At 40.1% G+C, this 17,818-nt stretch overlaps 1 protein-coding gene across 4 annotated transcripts in view; it reads left to right on the top strand.

The window, feature by feature from the left end:
• Nucleotides 1-17,818, top strand: part of F8 (coagulation factor VIII) — a 197,312-nt gene that overhangs the window by 173,511 nt on the left and 5,983 nt on the right. The window lies entirely within an intron of this gene.

The following is a 17,818-nucleotide window of genomic DNA, read 5'->3' as shown; positions in this document are numbered from 1 at the left end:
CACAAGGTTGGGAGATTGAGACCATCCTGGCTAACACAGTGAAACCCCGTCTCTACTAAAAATACAAAAAATTAGCCAAGCGTGGTGGCGGGTGCCTGTAGTCCCAGCTACTCGGGAGGCTGAGACAGGAGAATGGCATGAACCCGGGAGGCAGAGCTTGCAGTGAGCCGAGATCGCGCCACTGCATTCCAACCTGGGCAACAGAGTGAGACTCCATCTCAAAAAAAAAAAAAAAGAAAAGAAAAGAAAATATGCTAAGTGAATAAGCCAGACATAAAAGGATAGATATTATATGATTCTACTTATATGAGTGTGTTAGTCAGGGATATCCAAAGAAACAGAACCAATAGGAGATTCTGTCTGTCTGTCTGTCTCTCTCTCTCTCTCTCTGGATGAGCTAAACTGTTTTAGTTCAGGACTGAAAGCAGGAAAAAGCTGATGTTCCAGTCCAAAGGCAGTCAGGCAGCAAGAATACTTTCTTACTTGGGGAAGACTCAGTCTTTTTGTTCTATTCAGGCCTTCAACTAATTGGATGATGCCTCCCACATTAGGGAGAGCAATCTGCTTTACTCAGTCTACTGACTTCAATGTTAATCCCATTCAAAAACACCTTCACAGAAATAACCAGAATGATGTTTGAGTAAATATCTGGGCACCTTATGACCAAGTAAAGTAGATACATAAAATTAACCATGACAAGTCCACCCCTTGTCAATGTAGCACCCATCATACACATCTCCTTTATCTCTAAGTAGAGACAAAAATGCGGTCATAATTCCACCTAACATGATATAACAAAACTTGGCTGGTATTGATAACTACCTTCTTCTACTACCCATTCTGTATTGACTTTGCCTTCAGCAAGCATCTCAGCTGATTGTGGTTCTTTACCTGATGAGGTGACCCAAACCTTTATTCCTGAAGAGCCTGGGCCACTAGTGGTCCTGCATGGATTGGGTTGCTGTAGTTTCCCATTGACCAGAGTCATAGGGCCTGGTAATACTAAGAGACACTCTAAGGGATCTATTGTATTCCAGACACACTCTTCCATACCTCCATTGTGAAGCAGTAGTTCAGTTTCCTTCCAGGAAGGACAAAATGCTGCCCCTTCCATGATGAACATATTCCAGTGTAATCAACCTGCTGCCAGATAGCTGGCTGATCATCCTGGGAAATACTGCCATACTGGGGACTCTGTGTTTGTCTCTACTGCTGGCAGATTGGGCACTTAGCAGTGGCCATAGCCAGGTCAGCCTTGTTGAATAGAAGTCCATGTTGCTGAGCCCATGCATAGCCTCTATCCCTGCCACCATGGCTACTTTGTTCATGAGCCCATCAGGCAGTGACATAGGTGGCTGAGTAAAAAGGATGACTGGTATCCACAGAACAGGTCATCATATCTACTTTTTTTTTTGAGATGGAGTCTTGCTCTGTTGCCCAGGCTGGAGTGCAGTGGCACAATCTCAGCTCACTGCAACCTCTGCCTCCCGGGTTCAAGCATTTCTCGTGCCTCAGCCTCCCGAGTAGCTGGGACTACAGGCGCGCATCACCATGCCTGGCTAATTTTTGTATTTTTAGTAGAGACAGGGTTTCACCATGTTGGCCAAGCTGGTCTTGAACTCCTGACTTCAGGTGATCCTCCCGCCTTGGCTTCCCAAAGTGCTGGGATTACAGGCGTGAGCCACTGCACCCGGCCCATCATATTTACTTGATTACTGAAATCCTTATCTGCTGAGGTCACCCTTCGTTGAGCACTCACATGGGACATAAATATATTCACATCCTTTGCCCATTCAGAGAGATCTGTCCACATACCTCTTCCCCAAATTTCTTTGTCACCTCTTTTCTAATCATGTTCCTTCCAAGTCCCTATCTGGACAAAGCACTGACTACAGCCCATTACTTGACATATAATTGCACACCTGGCCATTTCTCCTTCTAAGCAAAGTCCACAACCAGGTACATTGCCTAAAATTCTGCCCACTGTCCTTCATGGGTATCTCAGATAGGGACTGTCCACTTTTGTGTAGTACCTGCATATCGTGCAGAACCGTCTGTAAACCAGGCCCAAGACTCCTCTTCCTCTGTAAACTGATCATAGGGAACTCCCAATGAGGCCATAAGTGCAGGCTGGGAGAGAGAAGGCAGGGTAGCAGAAACAGGCACCATGGACATTTGGGCTACTTCTTCATGTAATTTACATGTGTTTTCAGTACCTGCTCAGACCTGATCATGTATATACCACTTTCATTTGATGATGGAGTGCCATTGTTCATACCCAACTTTATGGCTTGGTGGGTCAGATAACACCTAGTTCATGATGGGCAGTTCAGGTCACATGGCAACTTGGTGGTCTGTGGCTAAGCATTCAGTATCTACTAAGGCCCAGTAGTAGGCCAAGAGCTATCTCACAAAAGGAGAATAGTTATTCACAGAGGATTACAGGAGGATTTCTCACTACAGTAGCCCCTGCTCCATAGGTCAGGGAACCAATGTGAAGATCCTGCTAGCTGCTCAATATATCTGTTCCAATTACGCATTCCAGGACTGGGGAAATAACCACAAGATAGTCTCACAGATCCTCTGCATCCACTTTGAGATGGACTTGAGCTAAAATTCCATTGATCATTTGACCCTCCATAAGCCCATACTCTGACTGGTGGACCACAGTGACATTTTGGGTCTCCTGAAATTAGTGCCAGTTCAGAGCCATTGTCCAGTAGTCCCTGAAAGGTCTGATTAATTATTTTTCTTCAGTGCACATTTATTCTGATAGAAAGGCCATATGTCCCTTTGGGGAAGGCTGAGAGAAAGAGTGGCAGTATTCTTGGCAGTGTACCAGAGTCCGTCCTCAAGGAGACTGAGCCTCCCCTTCATTCAAGGAGTGCTGGGTCTGTAAACCTGCTCAAGTCTGGGAATTGATTGAGAGGCCGTGACTCTGTTTTTATTATTCAGGTTAGACTTTTGTTCACTTGACCTAGAACTTTTCCACTTATGCAGTTCAAGAATTTGGTAGGCATTCTATCTATATCACATCTAGGAACACTATAATCTACTAGCCAACACCATAGGTCTGTGCAAGTCATACTATTCTAACTGCTGCTTTGACTCTGCTGTCCCTTATGGTAACCACACTTACCTTGCCTTTGGCAGTTGAGTGCTGCCCATTGGCCCCTTCCACCCCAGGATCCAATTATTCCCATTGTATTTAGGTTTTCTAATTCAGTGACTGCAGGTCCTGCTGTAAGGTGTCACCTACAGAGAAGAGTGATCACAGAGCCCTTCAAGGATGCTGAGGTTCCCCTCACAAATTTATTTCTCAAAGTAATAGTGAGATCTGTGTCTTCTGAACTCTCCCAGTGTTGGTGAGTAGGTCTTAAATGACAAATTCACTCTAGCATTTCAATCTCCTTTCTTCTACATTAAACCAGGGCAAGTCTGAAATTTCTAGTTTGCTCACTGTGGGCCATCTTTTGGTCTGTGTTTCAGCCAACCAATTAAACTGTTAGAGGCCTTCCTAATTCCCTGAGATGCAACATTAAGTCCAGAATCTCTGCTTAGTGGGCCCATGTCAATAAATTTGGCCTAATCCAACTTTACGTGCCTTCCACCGTTATCTCACATCCTTAGTACCCATTCCTATACATATTCTCTGGATTCCTGCTTGTGTAAATTAGAAAACTCAAGTCATGATTTTGGAGTGTAGTGCACCTTGTCATGGGTCACCTTCATACCTCACCTCGCCTGCTGGGACTTGAGTGTAGTTATAGATCTAATAACAAAGAGGGGTGGTAGGGTGGGTCCTGAAGGGAATCAGCATTATCTTGCATGGCAGTTGCCTCAGGGGAAGCCATTACAGTTTCCTCAGGCAGTGCAGGGTTAATCCACTTAGACTGGAGTGGAGATACTGCCACCACAGGGATGGAGAGAAAACTTTCACTGACAAAAAAGACTCATCAATATTTAGGAACTCAATGTCCCCAGCTTAATCAGGGTCTTCCACACATACCTAATCCAACTTGTAGTGCCCCATTCTTTCCCAATCACTCCCCTTGCTTTAACAGTAGACACCCTGCAAAGCTGGGAGTTTGGCTTGCTTTGTAATTCAGTTAGTCACAGGATGAGATTTGGCATTTGATTTTCAGCAATCTCAGCTCTGTGGCTACAGTAGATAAGGGTCTCCTTCAGGGCATACATAGAATCTGTCAAGTCATTTATGCAGCTCTTGAGCTGGGAATTCAAATTCCTGAGCTCCTCCTTTTCTTTCATCACTTTTTCCAGCAACATTAGGAGCAACCGACTAATCTCATCATATTCATTAGTTTGACAAATATGTTCATAAGTGTCAATATACATAGTCACCAAGACCCTTGCTTCTTAAAAGTAGTTGATTAGGAGTATCCAATGGAGATATTTTGCATATAGATATTTTTTGAGATGGAGTCTCACTCTGTCACCCAGGCCGGAGTGCAGTGGCATGATCTCAGCTCACTGCAACCTCCATCTCCCAGGTTCAAGCGATTATCATGCCTCAGCCTCCCGAGTAGTTGGGATTACAGGCACCTGCCTAATTTTTGTGTTTTTAGTAGAGACAGGGTTTCATCATGTTGGCCAGGCTGGTCTCGAGCTCCTGACCTCAGGTGATCCATCCACCTCGGCCTCCCAAAGTGCTGGGATTACAGGCATGAGCCACCGCGCCCAGCCTGGCCTACATATTTCTATTGCCAGATCATGCCATGGACAATTTTTACTACTGAAAATAGTCATTAGTGTCTTTAAATTTCATCAGGTTACAGAACCAATTCCAGAAATCCAATAACAAATTTATAAAATTTATCCTTAAAATTCTGTTCCTTTAGAATCACTCTTGGTGTGAAAATCTGTATTAGTCATGGTTCCCAAAGAAACAAAACCAGAACCAAGAGGAGATACATACACACACACACACACACACACACACACACACACAAGGAATTAGCTCATGTGATTATGGAGTCTGCCAAGTCTCAAGATCTGCAGGGTGAGTTGGCAGCCTAGAGACCCCAGAGAGCTGATTCGTAGTTCCAGTTCAAAGACCGGCAGGCTACAGACCCAGAAAGAGTTAAAATGTTTTAGTTTGAGCCCAAAGGCAGGAAAAAAACTGAAGTCCCAGTTTAAAGGTAGTCAAATAGAAGGAACTGTCTCTTACTAAGAGGACAGTAAGCCTTTTTGTTATATTTAGGCCTTCACCTGATTGGATAAGTTCTACCCACACTGGGGAGAACAATCTGCTTTACTTAGTCTACCAATTCAAATGTTAATCTCACCAAAAAACACTCTCACAGACACACATAAAATAAAGTTTAATCAAATATATGGGCACCCCATGGCCCAGTCAAGTTGACACATAAAATTAACCACCATAATGAGGTATCTAGAGCAGGCAAATTCATAAAGACAGAAAGTAGAAAAGAGGTTACCAGGGTCTTGGAATGGGGAAGAAATGGAGAGTTATTTTTAATGAGTACAGAGTTTCTGTTTGGGGTGATGAAAAAGTTCTGGAAATGGATAGTGGTAATGGGTGCACAATATTGTGAGTATATTTAATACCACTAAATTGTACACTTAAAAATGATTAAAATGGTAAATTTTATGTATATTGTACAACAATAAAAAAGGCTATATCACTGACAATACATTGTTGTATTTAGCAAAGAAAGGGGAATCTCCAGCCTCCCCATCAACAAAAACCCCCACAAACTTCTATTTTAAAATAATGAGCTGAAATCATAGCGGAGAGAGGTGAATAATGAGCAAATATAAAAAGGAAGACCTTTCCTCAGACAGAATGCCCATATTAATGTTGTTACTGGAAGACTAAGCCTTGAGCAAAATGCAAGGAGAACTCAGTGTGAGAATTCTGCATTGTCATGAATCCCAGAAGGAAGCTAGAGAAGTTGCAGATAAATATTATCCTCTGGCACCTGGAAGAACCATTCTCAACCTACTCTAGAAAAAAACCACCTCCAGTTTAGGCCTCCAGGATTCCTACATATTAAAATTATAAGATCACAGACATAGATCAGCAAACATGCAAGACAACAAGACAACTTGAGTACAAGTGAACAGAAACAATCAATGCAGATTTAAAACTTGAAGAACACCAGATATTGACATTATCGGATACATAATATGAAATAATTATGTATAAAATCTTTAAAGTAATAACATATGGAAACATGAAAATAAAAGACAAATTATCCAAAATTATTAGGCAGTTGAAAAAAACCATTGCAGGTTACAAAGTCAACATGCAAAAATCAATTGTATTTTTATACACTAACAATTACAAATATGAAAAGGAAAACAGAAAAGTCTATTTACAATAGCATCAAAGGTAATACAATATTTAGGAATAAATTTAACCAAGGAGGTGCAAGTCTTGTCCACTAAAAACAAAAAAACCCGGTTGAAAGAAATTAAAGAACTGTCTGGTCTGAAGACAGCAAATATGGAAAATTGGCAACTAGAAAAAAATTAAAAATTAAAAATTAAAAGAGAAATTAAATAACTAAAAAAATGAAAAGGCATCCTGGATTTATGGATTTGAAGACATAATATTCTTAAGATAAGAATATTACCACAAACCATTTGCAGATTCAAAGCAAGCATTCTGGGTTTTTTTGTTTGTTTGTTTGTTTTTTGATTTGAGACGGAGTCTCACTCTGTCGCTCAGGCTGCAGTGTGGTGGTGCAATCTCCGCTCACCATAACCTCTGCTTCCTGGGTTCAAGCGATTCTCCGGCCTCAAAGCATTCTCTATCAGAATCCCAAAGACTTTTTTTTTTTTTGAGGAATAGAAAAATCTATCCTAAAATTCAGATGGAATTTCAAGGGACCCTGAATAGCCAAAACAATCTTGAAAAAGAACAACGTTGGAGGAGTCATACTTCCCAATTTCAGAACTTACTACAAAGCTACAAGAATCAAAACAGGGCAGTACTTACATAAATATAGACACATAGATCAATGGAATAGAATTGAGAGTCCAGAAATAAGCCTATACATCTATGGTCAATTGATTTTCAATAAAAGTGCCAAGACCATTTTGTGGGAAAAGAATAGTCTCTTCAACAAATGGTGCTGGGACAATTGGATATCCACATGCAAAAGAATGAAGTTGGATCTTTACCATATACAAAATTTAACTCAAGGCTGGATGTGGTGGCTCACATCTGTAATCCCAGCACTTTGGGAGGCTGAGGCTGGTGGATCACTTGAGCTCAGGAGTTTGAGACCAGCCTGGGCAACACAGTGAGACTCTGTATCTACAAAACAACAAAAAAAATTAGCTGGCATGATGGTACACACCTGTAGTCCCAGCTACTAGGGAGGCTGGGATAGGAGGATCGCTTGAGCCCAGGAGGTGGAGGCTGCAGTGAGCCATGATCGCACCACTGCACTCCAGCCTGGGTGTCAGAGCAAGACCCTGTCTGTAAAAAATCATTTAACTAAAAATGTATCAAAAAACTAAACATAAAAGCTAAAACCATAAAACTGTAAGAAAAAACAAAGAGGTAAATTGTTATGATACTGGATTTGGCAATTGTTTCTTAGATGTGACACCACAATCACAAGCAACAACTATATAAAAATATATATAGTAGACATCTTTAAAGTTAAAAGCTTTTGTACATCAAAGAACACTATCAAGAAAGTAAAAAGATGATCTACAGTATAGGAGAAAAAAATTGCAAATCATATATCTGATAAAGGGCCTAGTATCCCAGAATATAAAAAGAACTCTTACAACTCAACAACAGAAAGACAACCAAATTTTAAAATGGGTAAAGGACTTCAGTGGAACTTCTCCAAAGAAGATATACAAGCATCCAACAAACTCATGAAAAGATAGACAACATCATTAGTTATTAGGGAAATGTAAATCAAAACCACAATGAGATAGCATTTCAAACCTGCTAGGATGGCTAAATTTAAAAAAAAACAAAAACAAAATGTCAAGCGGGAAAATAACAAGTGTTAGCAAGAATATAAAGAAATTGGAACCTTCCTTGATGATGAGAATGTGAAATAGGGCAGCCACCGTAGAAAATATTTTGGCAGTTCCTCAATAAGGAAAACATAGAATTAACATAGACCCAGCAATTCTACTCCTGGGTGTGGACCCAAAAGAATTAAAAACAGGCACTCTAACAAAAACTAATATACAAATGCATATAGAAGTACTATTCATAATAGCAAACAGGTGAAAACAACTCAAATGTTCATCAAGTGATGAACAGATAAACAAAATGTGGTCTATCCATATATGGACTATTATTTATTCATAAAAAATCAAAGTACTGATCCACGCTAAAACATGGATGCTCCTTGAAAGCATTGTGCTAAGTGAAAGCAGCCAGGCACAAAAGGCCACATTCCACTTATATGAAATACCCAGAATAGCAAATCCATAGAGACAGAAAACAGATTAGTGGTTGCCAGAAGCTGGCAGAAGGATTGAATGTGGAGTGGCTTCTTAATAAGTATTGAATCTCCTTTTGGGGTTATAGAAATGTTCTGGAACTAGATAGTGGTGATGGCTATATAACATTGTGAATGTACTAAATGGCACTGAACTTCACACTTTAAAATTGTTAAAATGGTAAATTTTATGTTTGCGAATTTTGCAATAGATAAGTCAGAAGACATGTACATTACCATAATGAGTAACAAACTGACAGCTGATTTCTAAATAATAGCAAATATTAGAAAATAATGAATGATGTCTTCACAATGCTAAAATAAACAATGCGAACCCCTCTCTCAAAAAGAAAACCTAATGAAAATATCTTTTATGCGTTAAAGCAAAAGAGGAAATTAGGACACAGACAGGCACAGAGGGACGACCACATGAAGATATAGAAAGAGGACAGACATCTACAAGCCAACGAGAGAGGCCTTACAAGAAACCAACCCTTAGCCAGGTGTAGTAGTGTGCACTTGTAGTTCTTGTTACAAGGGTGCAGTGAGCTAGGGTTGTGCCACTGCACTCCAGCCTGGGGAACAGAACAAGACCCTGCCTCTAAAAAAAAAATAAAGAGAAGGAGAAGAAGAAGAAAAGGAAAAGAAAAAAAAAAAGAACCAAGCCTGCTGGCCAGGCGTGGTAACTCATGCCTGTAATCCCAGCACTTTGGAAGGCTGAGGCAGGAAGCTCATCTGAGGTCAGGAGTTCAAGACCAGCCTGCCCAACATGGTGAAAACCCCTCTACTAAAAATACAAAAATTAGCTGGACATGCTGGCATGCGCTTGTAATCCCAGCTAGTCAGGAGGCTGAGGCACAAGAATTGCTTGAGCCCAGGAGGCAGAAGTTGCAGTGAGCCCAGATCGCGCCATCACATTCCAGCCTGGACTACAGAGGGAGATTCCATCTCAAAAAACAAACAGACAAAAAAAAAAAAAAAACACACACACACAAACACACACACACACACACACAAAACAAGCCTGCCTACCCCTTGATCTTGGACTTGTAGCCTCCAGAACTGTGAGAAAATAAATTTCTATTGTTTAAGCCAGGTGTGCATGTGAGAATTTAGAACATATGACAACAGCAAAAAAGTCAGCATGTGGATAAATAGAATAAAGGATTCTAAAATCCATGTATTATCTACGAGGTAAAGATGTTGATTAATATTAAACCTTCATCATTTGATAAATGTTGTAGTTTATAGGATAGCCAGTAAGTAATAGAAATACACACAATGTAAGACTTCCAAAATGGTAGAAGAAAAAATATGAAAGGATAAAATATACTCAACAAACCTAAATGAAAGCAAGCAAAGAGAGATAAAGAAACATAAAACAGGTAGGAAAAATAGCAAGATAAGATGGTATATTTAAATTGAAATATAACAGTAATCATATGTAATATGAATGGACCAAATATTTCAGTTAAAAGACAAAGATTGTCAGATTGATAAAAAAGCAAAAGTAGCTGGGCGTGATGGCTCACACCTGTAGTCCCAGCTACTTAGGATGCTGATGTGGGAGGATCACTTGAGCCCAGGAGGTTCAGCCTGGACAAGATAGTGAGACTTGTCTCTTTAAAAAAAAAAAAAAAAAAAAAAAAAAGCAAAAGTAAATTGTGTGCATTTTATGAGTCATATCTAAAACATTAGATACAGAAAAGTAGCAAGACAAAAATGGGAAAAGAAATTATGCAAATATCTAAAAGATATCGATTACAGCTCTATTGATAGCAGAAAAATAGACTTTAAAGCAAGAAAGTATTGCTGGAGATTAAGAATGTGATTTCATGGCTGGACGCGGTGGCTCACACCTGTAATCCCAGCACTTTGGGAGGCCAAGGCAGGTGGATCATGAGGTCAGGAAATCGAGACCATCCTGGCTAACATGGTGAAACCCCGTCTCTACTTAAAAAAAATACAAAAAATTAGCCGGGTGTGGTGGCGGACACCTGTAGTCCCAGTTACTCAGGAGGGTGAGGCAGGAGAATGGCGTGAACTCGGGAGGCTAGATTTTAACACATCTCTCGTCAATTGATGGAACAATGTATAGAAATAGAACAATTAACATGATTCACAAGTTTGATCTTATAGACATATTTAGAAAATAGCACCTTGAAATTGCAAAATTGCAAAATTCCAAGGGCGGTTCCAACATGGCCGAATAGGAACAGCTCCAGTCTACAGCTCCCAGCATGAATGACACAGAAGAGAGGTGATTTCTGCATTTCCAACTAAGGTACCAGGTTAATCTCACTGTGGCTTGTCGGACAGTGGGTGCAGGACAGTGGGTGCAGCCCACCGAGCGTGAGCCAAAGCAGGGTAAGGCATCACCTCACCCGGGAAGCACAAGGGGTCAGGGAATTCCCTTTCCTAGCCAAGGGAAGCTGTGACAGATGGCACCTGGAAAATCGGGTCACTCCCACCCTAATACTGCACTTTTCCAATGGTCTTAGCAAACGGCACACCAGGAGATTATATCCTGCACATGGCTCAGAGGGTCCCACACCCACGGAGCCTCGCTCATTGCTAGCACAGCAGTCTGAGATCAAACTGCAAGGTGGCTGCAAGGCAGGGAGAGGGGCACCTGCCATTGCTGAGGCTTGAGTAGGTAAACAAAGTGGCCAGGAAGCTCGAACTTGGTGGAGCCCACCGCAGCTCAAGGAGGCCTGCCTGCCTCTGTATGCTCCACCTCTGGGGGCAGGGCACAGACAAACAAAAAGACAGCAGTAACCTCTGCAGACTTAAATGTCCCTGTCTGACAGCTTTGAAGAGAGTAGTGGTTCTCCCAGCACAGAGTTTGTGATCTGAGAACGGACAGACTGCCTCCTCAAGTGGGTCCCTGACCCCCGAGTAGCCTAACTGGGAGGCACGCCCCAGTAGGGGCAGACTGACACCTCACACAGCTGGGTACCCCTCTGAGACCAAGCTTCCAGAGGAACGATCAGGCAGCAACATTTGCTTTTCAGCAATATTCACTCTTCTGCAGCCTCTGCTGCTGATACCCAGGCAAACAGGGTCTGGAGCGGACCTCCAGCAAACTCCAACAGACCTGCAGCTGAGGGTCCTGTCTGTTAGAAGGAAAACTAACAAACAGAAAGGACATCCACACCAAAACCCCATCTGTACGTCACCATCATCAAAGACCAAAGGTAGATAAAACCACAAAGATGGGGAAAAAACAGAGCAGAAAAGCTGAAAATTCTGAAAATCAGAGTACCTCTCCCACTCCAAAGGAACGCAGCTCCTCGCCAGCAACGGAACAAAGCTGGACAGAAAATGACTTTGACGAGTTGAGAGAAGAAGGCTTCAGACGATCAAACTTCTCTGAGCTAAAGGAGGAAGTTCGAACCCATCACAAAGAAGCTAAAAACCTTAAAAAAAAGATTAAATGAATGGCTAACTAGAATAACCAGTATAGAGAAGTCCTTAAATGACCTGATGGAGCTGAAAACCATGGCACAAGAACTATGTGACGAATGCACAAGCTTTAGTAGCTGATGAGATCAACTGGAAGAAAGGGTATCAGTGATTGAAGATCAAATGAATGAAATGAAGCGAGAAGAGAAGTTTAGAGAAAAAAGAATAAAAAGAAACGAACAAAGCCTCCAAGAAATATGGGACTATGTGAAAAGACCAAATCTACATCTGATTAGTGTACCTGAAAGTGACAGGGAGAATGGAACCAAGTTGGAAAACACTCTGCAGGATATTATCCAGGAGAACTTCCCCAACCTAGCAAGGCAGGCCAACATTCAAATTCAGGAAATACAGAGAACGCCACAAAGATACTCCTCGAGAAGAGCAACTCCAAGACACATAATTGTCAGATTCACCAAAGTTGAAATGAAGGAAAAAATGTTAAGGGCAGCCAGACAGAAAGGTCGGGTTACCCACAAAGGGAAGCCCATCAGACTAACAGCTGATCTCCTGGCAGAAACTCTACAAGCCAGAAGAGAGCGGGGGCCAATATTCAACATTCTTAAAGAAAAGAATTTTCAACCCAGAATTTCATATCCAGCTAAACTAAGCTTCATAAGTGAAGGAGAAATAAAATCCTTTACACACAAGCAAATGCTGAGAGATTTTGTCACCACCAGGTTTGCCCTACAAGAGCTCCTGAAGGAAGCACTAAACATAGAAAGGAACAACCGGTACCAGCCACTGCAAACCATGCCAAATTGTAAAGACCATCGATGCTAGGAAGAAACTGCATCAACTAACGAGCAAAATAACCAGCTAACATCATAATGACAGGATCAAATTCACACATAACAATATTAACCTTAAACATAAATGGGCTAACTGCTCCAATTAAAAGACACAGACTGGCACACTGGATAAAGAGTCAAGACCCATCAGTGTGCTGTATTCAGGAGACCCATCTCACATGCAGAGACACACATAGGCTCGAAATAAAGGGATGGAGGAAGATCTACCAAGCAAATGGAAAACAAAAAAAGAAAAGCAGGGGTTGCAATCCTAGTCTCTGATAAAACAGACTTTAAACCAACAAAGATCAAAAGAGACAAAGAAGGCCATTACATAATGGTAAAGGGATCAATTCAACAAGAAGAGCTAAGCATCCAAAATATATATGCACCCAATACAGGCGCACCCAGATTCATAAAGCAAGTCCTTAGAGACCTACAAAGAGACTTAGACTCCCACACAATAATAATGGGAGACTTTAACACCCCACTGTCAACATTAGACAGTTCAACGAGACAGAAAGTTAACAAGGATGCCCAGGAATTGAACTCAGCTCTGCACCAAGCGGACCTAATAGACATCTACAGAACTTTCCATCCCAAATCAACAGAATATACATTCTTCTCAGCACCACATCCAAAACTGACCACATAGTTGGAAGTAAAGCTCTCCTCAGCAAATGTAAAAGAACAGAAATTATAACAAACTGTCTCTCAGGCCACAGTGCAATCAAACTAGAACTCAGGATTAAGAAACTCATTCAAAACCGCTCAACTACATGGAAACTGAACAACCTGCTCCTGAATGACTACTGGGTACATAGCAAAATGAAGGCAGAAATAAAGATGTTCTTTGAAACCAATGAGAACAAAGACACAATATACCAGAATCTCTGGGACACATTTAAAGCAGTGTGTAGAGGGAAATTTATAGCACTAAGTGCCCACAGGAGAAAGCAGGAAAGATCTAAAATTGACACCCTAACATCACAATTTAAAGAACTAGAGAAGCAAGAGCAAACACATTCAAAAGCTGGCAGAAGGCAAGAAATAACTAACATCAGAGCAGAACTGAAGGAGATAGAGACACAAAAAAACCTTTAAAAAATCAATGAATCCAGGAACTGGTTTTTTGAAAAGATCAACAAAATTGATAGACCACTAGCAAGACTAATAAAGAAGAAAAGAGAGAAGAATCAAAGAGACGCAATAAAAAATGATAAAGGAGATATCACCACCAATCCCACAGAAATGCAAACTACCTTCAGAGAATACTATAAACACCTCTATGTAAATAAACTAGAAAATCTAGAAGAAATGGATAAATTCCTGGACACATACACCCTCCCAAGACTAAACCAGGAAGAAGTTGAATCCCTGAATAGACCAATAACAGGCTCTGAAATTGAGGCAATAATTAATAGCTTACCAACCAAAAAAAGTCCAGGACCAGACGGATTCACACTCAAATTCTACCAGAAGTACAAGGAGGAGCTGGTACCATTCCTTCTGAAACTATTCCAATCAATAGGAAAAGAGGGAATCCTCCCTAACTCATTTTATGAGGCCAGCATCATCCTGATACCAAAGCCTGGCAGAGAAACAACAAAAAAAGAGAATTTTAGACCAATATCCCTGATGAACATTGATGCAAAAATCCTCAATAAAATACTGGCAAACCAAATCCAGCAGCACATCAAAAAGCTTATCCACCATGATCAAGTGGGCTTCATCCCTGGGATGCAAGGCTGGTTCAACATACGAAAATCAATAAACGTAATCCAGCATATAAACAGAACCAAAGACAAAAACCACATGATTATCTCAATAGATGCAGAAAAGGCCTTTGACAAAATTCAACAACCCTTGATGCTAAAAACTCTCAATAAATTAGGTATTGATGGGACGTATCTCAAAATAATAAGAGCTATCTATGACAAACCCACAGCCAATATCATACTGAATGGGCAAAAACTGGAAGCATTCCCTTTGAAAACTGGCACAAGACAGGGATGCCCTCTCTCACCACTCCTATTCAACATAGTGGTTCAAGTTCTGGCCAGGGCAATCAGGCAAGAGAAAGAAATAAAGGGTATTCAACTAGGAAAAGAGGAAGTCAAATTGTCCCTGTTTGCAGATGACATGATTGTGTATTTAGAAAACCCCATTGTCTCAGCCCAAAACCTCCTTAAGCTGATAAGCAACTTCAGCAAAGTCTCAGGATACAAAATCAATGTGCAAAAATCACAAGCATTCTTATACACCAATAACAGACAAACAGAGAGCCAAATCATGAGTGAACTCCCATTCACAATTGCCTCAAAGAGAATAAAATACCTACGAATCCAACTTACAAGGGATGTGAAGGACCTCTTCAAGGAGAACTACAAACCACTGCTCAATGAAATAAAAGAGGACACAAACAAATGGAAGAACATTCCATGCTCATGGGTAGGAAGAATCAATATTGTGAAAATGGCCATACTGCCCAAGGTATTTTATAGATTCAATGCCATCCTCATCAAGTTACCAATGACTTTCTTCACAGAACTGAAAACAACTACTTTAAAGTTCATATGGAACCAAAAAAGAGCCTGCATTGTCAAGTCAATCCTAAGCCAAAAGAACAAAGCTAGAGGCATCACGCTACCTGACTTCAAACTATACTACACGGCTACAGTAACCAAAACAGCATGGTACTGGTACCAAAACAGAGATATAGACCAATGGAACAGAGCCCTCAGAAGTAATACCACACATCTACAACCATCTGATCTTTGACAAACCTGACAAAAACAAGAAATGGGGAAAGGATTCCCTATTTAATAAATGGTGCTGGGAAAACTGGCTAGCCATATGTAGAAAGCTGAAACTGGATCCCTTCCTTACACCTTATACAAAAATTAATTCAAGATGGATTAAAGACTTAAACGTTAGACCTAAAACCATAAAAACCCTAGAAGAAAACCTAGGCAATACCATTCAGGACATAGGCATGGGCAAGGACTTCATGTCTAAAACACCAAAAGCAATGGCAACAAAAGCCAAAATTGACAAATGGGATCTAATGAAACTAAAGAGCTTCTGCACAGCAAAAGAAACTACCATCACAGTGAACAGGCGAGCTACAAAATGGGAGAAAGTGTTTGCAATCTATTCATCTGACAAAGGGCTAATATCCAGAATCTACAAAGAACTCAAACAAACTTACAAGAAAAAAAGACCCCATCAAAAAGTGGGTGAAGGATATAAACAGACACTTCTCAAAAGAAGACATTTATGCAGCCAACAGATACATGAAAAAATGCTCATCATCACTGGCCATCAGAGAAATGCAAATCAAAACCACGGTGAGATACCATCTCACACCAGTTAGAATGGCGATCATTAAAAAGTCAGGAAACAACAGGTGCTGGAGAGGATGTGGAGAAATAGGAACGCTTTTACACTGTTGGTGGGACTGTAAACTAGTTCAACCATTGTGGAAGACAGTGTGGCGATTCCTCAAGGATCTAGAACTAGAAATACCATTTGACCCAGCCATCCCATTACTGGGTATATACCCAAAGGATTATAAATCATGTTGCTATAAAGACACATGCACACGTATGTTTATTGCGGCACTATTCACAATAGCAAAGACTTGGAACCAACCCAAATGTCCATCAATGATAGACTGGATTAAGAAAATGTGGCACATATACACCATGGAATACTATGCAGCCATAAAAAGGATGAGTTCATGTCCTTTGTAGGGACATGGATGAAGCTGGAAACCATCATTCTCAAAAACTATCACAAGGACAAAAAACCAAACACCGCATGTTCTCACTCCTAGTTGGGAATTGAACAATGAGAACACATGGACACAGGATGGGGAACATCACACACCAGGGCCTGTTGTGGGGTGGGTGGACGGGGGAGGGATAGCATTAGGAGATATACCTAATGTAAATGACGAGTTAATGGGTGCAGCACACCAGCATGGCACATGTATACATATGTAACAAACCTGCACGTTGTGCACATGTACCCTAGAACTTACAGTATAATTTAAAAAAAAAAGAAATTGCAAAATTACACATTCTTCGTAAGCACACAAAGGAAACATGTTAGAATTTTCCATTTTAAGCTACAAATAAAGTAGTCTCAAATTTCAGATAATATAAAACATGTTTTCTGGTCACAATACAATTAAAGTTGATATAAATAAGAAAGATAACTATAAAATCTTCCTATGTTAGAATCAAGAAATATACTTTTAAACCCGTGTGTCAAATAAGAAATCATAAATTAGAAAATATTTTAAACTGAATGATAACAAGGCCTGACATATTAAAATGTGGGAATCAGCTAAAGCAATATTTAGAAAGAAATGTATAGCGTTAAAAACATATATTGGAAGAGAAGAAAGCCTGACAATTAATGAGCTAAGGTATGTCTCAAGAAGCTAGTGAAACAGCAAAATAAACCAAAAGGAAGTAGAAGCAAGGAAATAATAAAGATATGAAGTAAATGAAGTAAAAAAGAAACATACAATAGAGAGAATAAAGAAAACCAAAAGTTGGTTCCTTGAAAATTGACAAACTTCTGGCAAGAGCAATCAAGATGAAAAGAAGGCACAAATAATATCAGAAACTTTAAAAAACTGGACATCAATAAAGATCCCACAAAAATTCTGCCAATATAAAAATATAGAAAATGAGGATACTTATTAATATTAAATGTTCTTTCTTGTTGTATTTACCAGGGATTAATCCATTTTACCTAATTTTCCAAACTTAGTGTTAAAAGGTTATTAATTAAAAAAATCCAGATCCAGATGGCTACACTAACTATATTCTACCAATTTGTCAAGGGAGAAATAATATTAATTTTGCAAAAATTCTTTCAGAAAATGGAAAAAGATGGAATGTTATTCAATTCTCTTATGATAATAGCATAACCTTGACAACCAAACCCAACAAGAACAATATTAGAAAGGAAGATAATAGGCCCATTTTATTCATAAACATAAATCCCAAACAAAATATTAGCAATATGGATCCAAATTGGATTTATGCTAGGAATGCAAGTTTGGCTTATACATTAGAAAACTGA

The sequence above is a fragment of the Gorilla gorilla genome, chromosome X, assembly GCF_029281585.2.
Source record: "Gorilla gorilla gorilla isolate KB3781 chromosome X, NHGRI_mGorGor1-v2.1_pri, whole genome shotgun sequence".
In the NCBI taxonomy this organism is placed as follows: Eukaryota; Metazoa; Chordata; class Mammalia; order Primates; family Hominidae; genus Gorilla; species Gorilla gorilla.
Note: the sequence above shows the minus strand (reverse complement) of the source record. Positions and strands in the feature narration are given on the sequence as shown.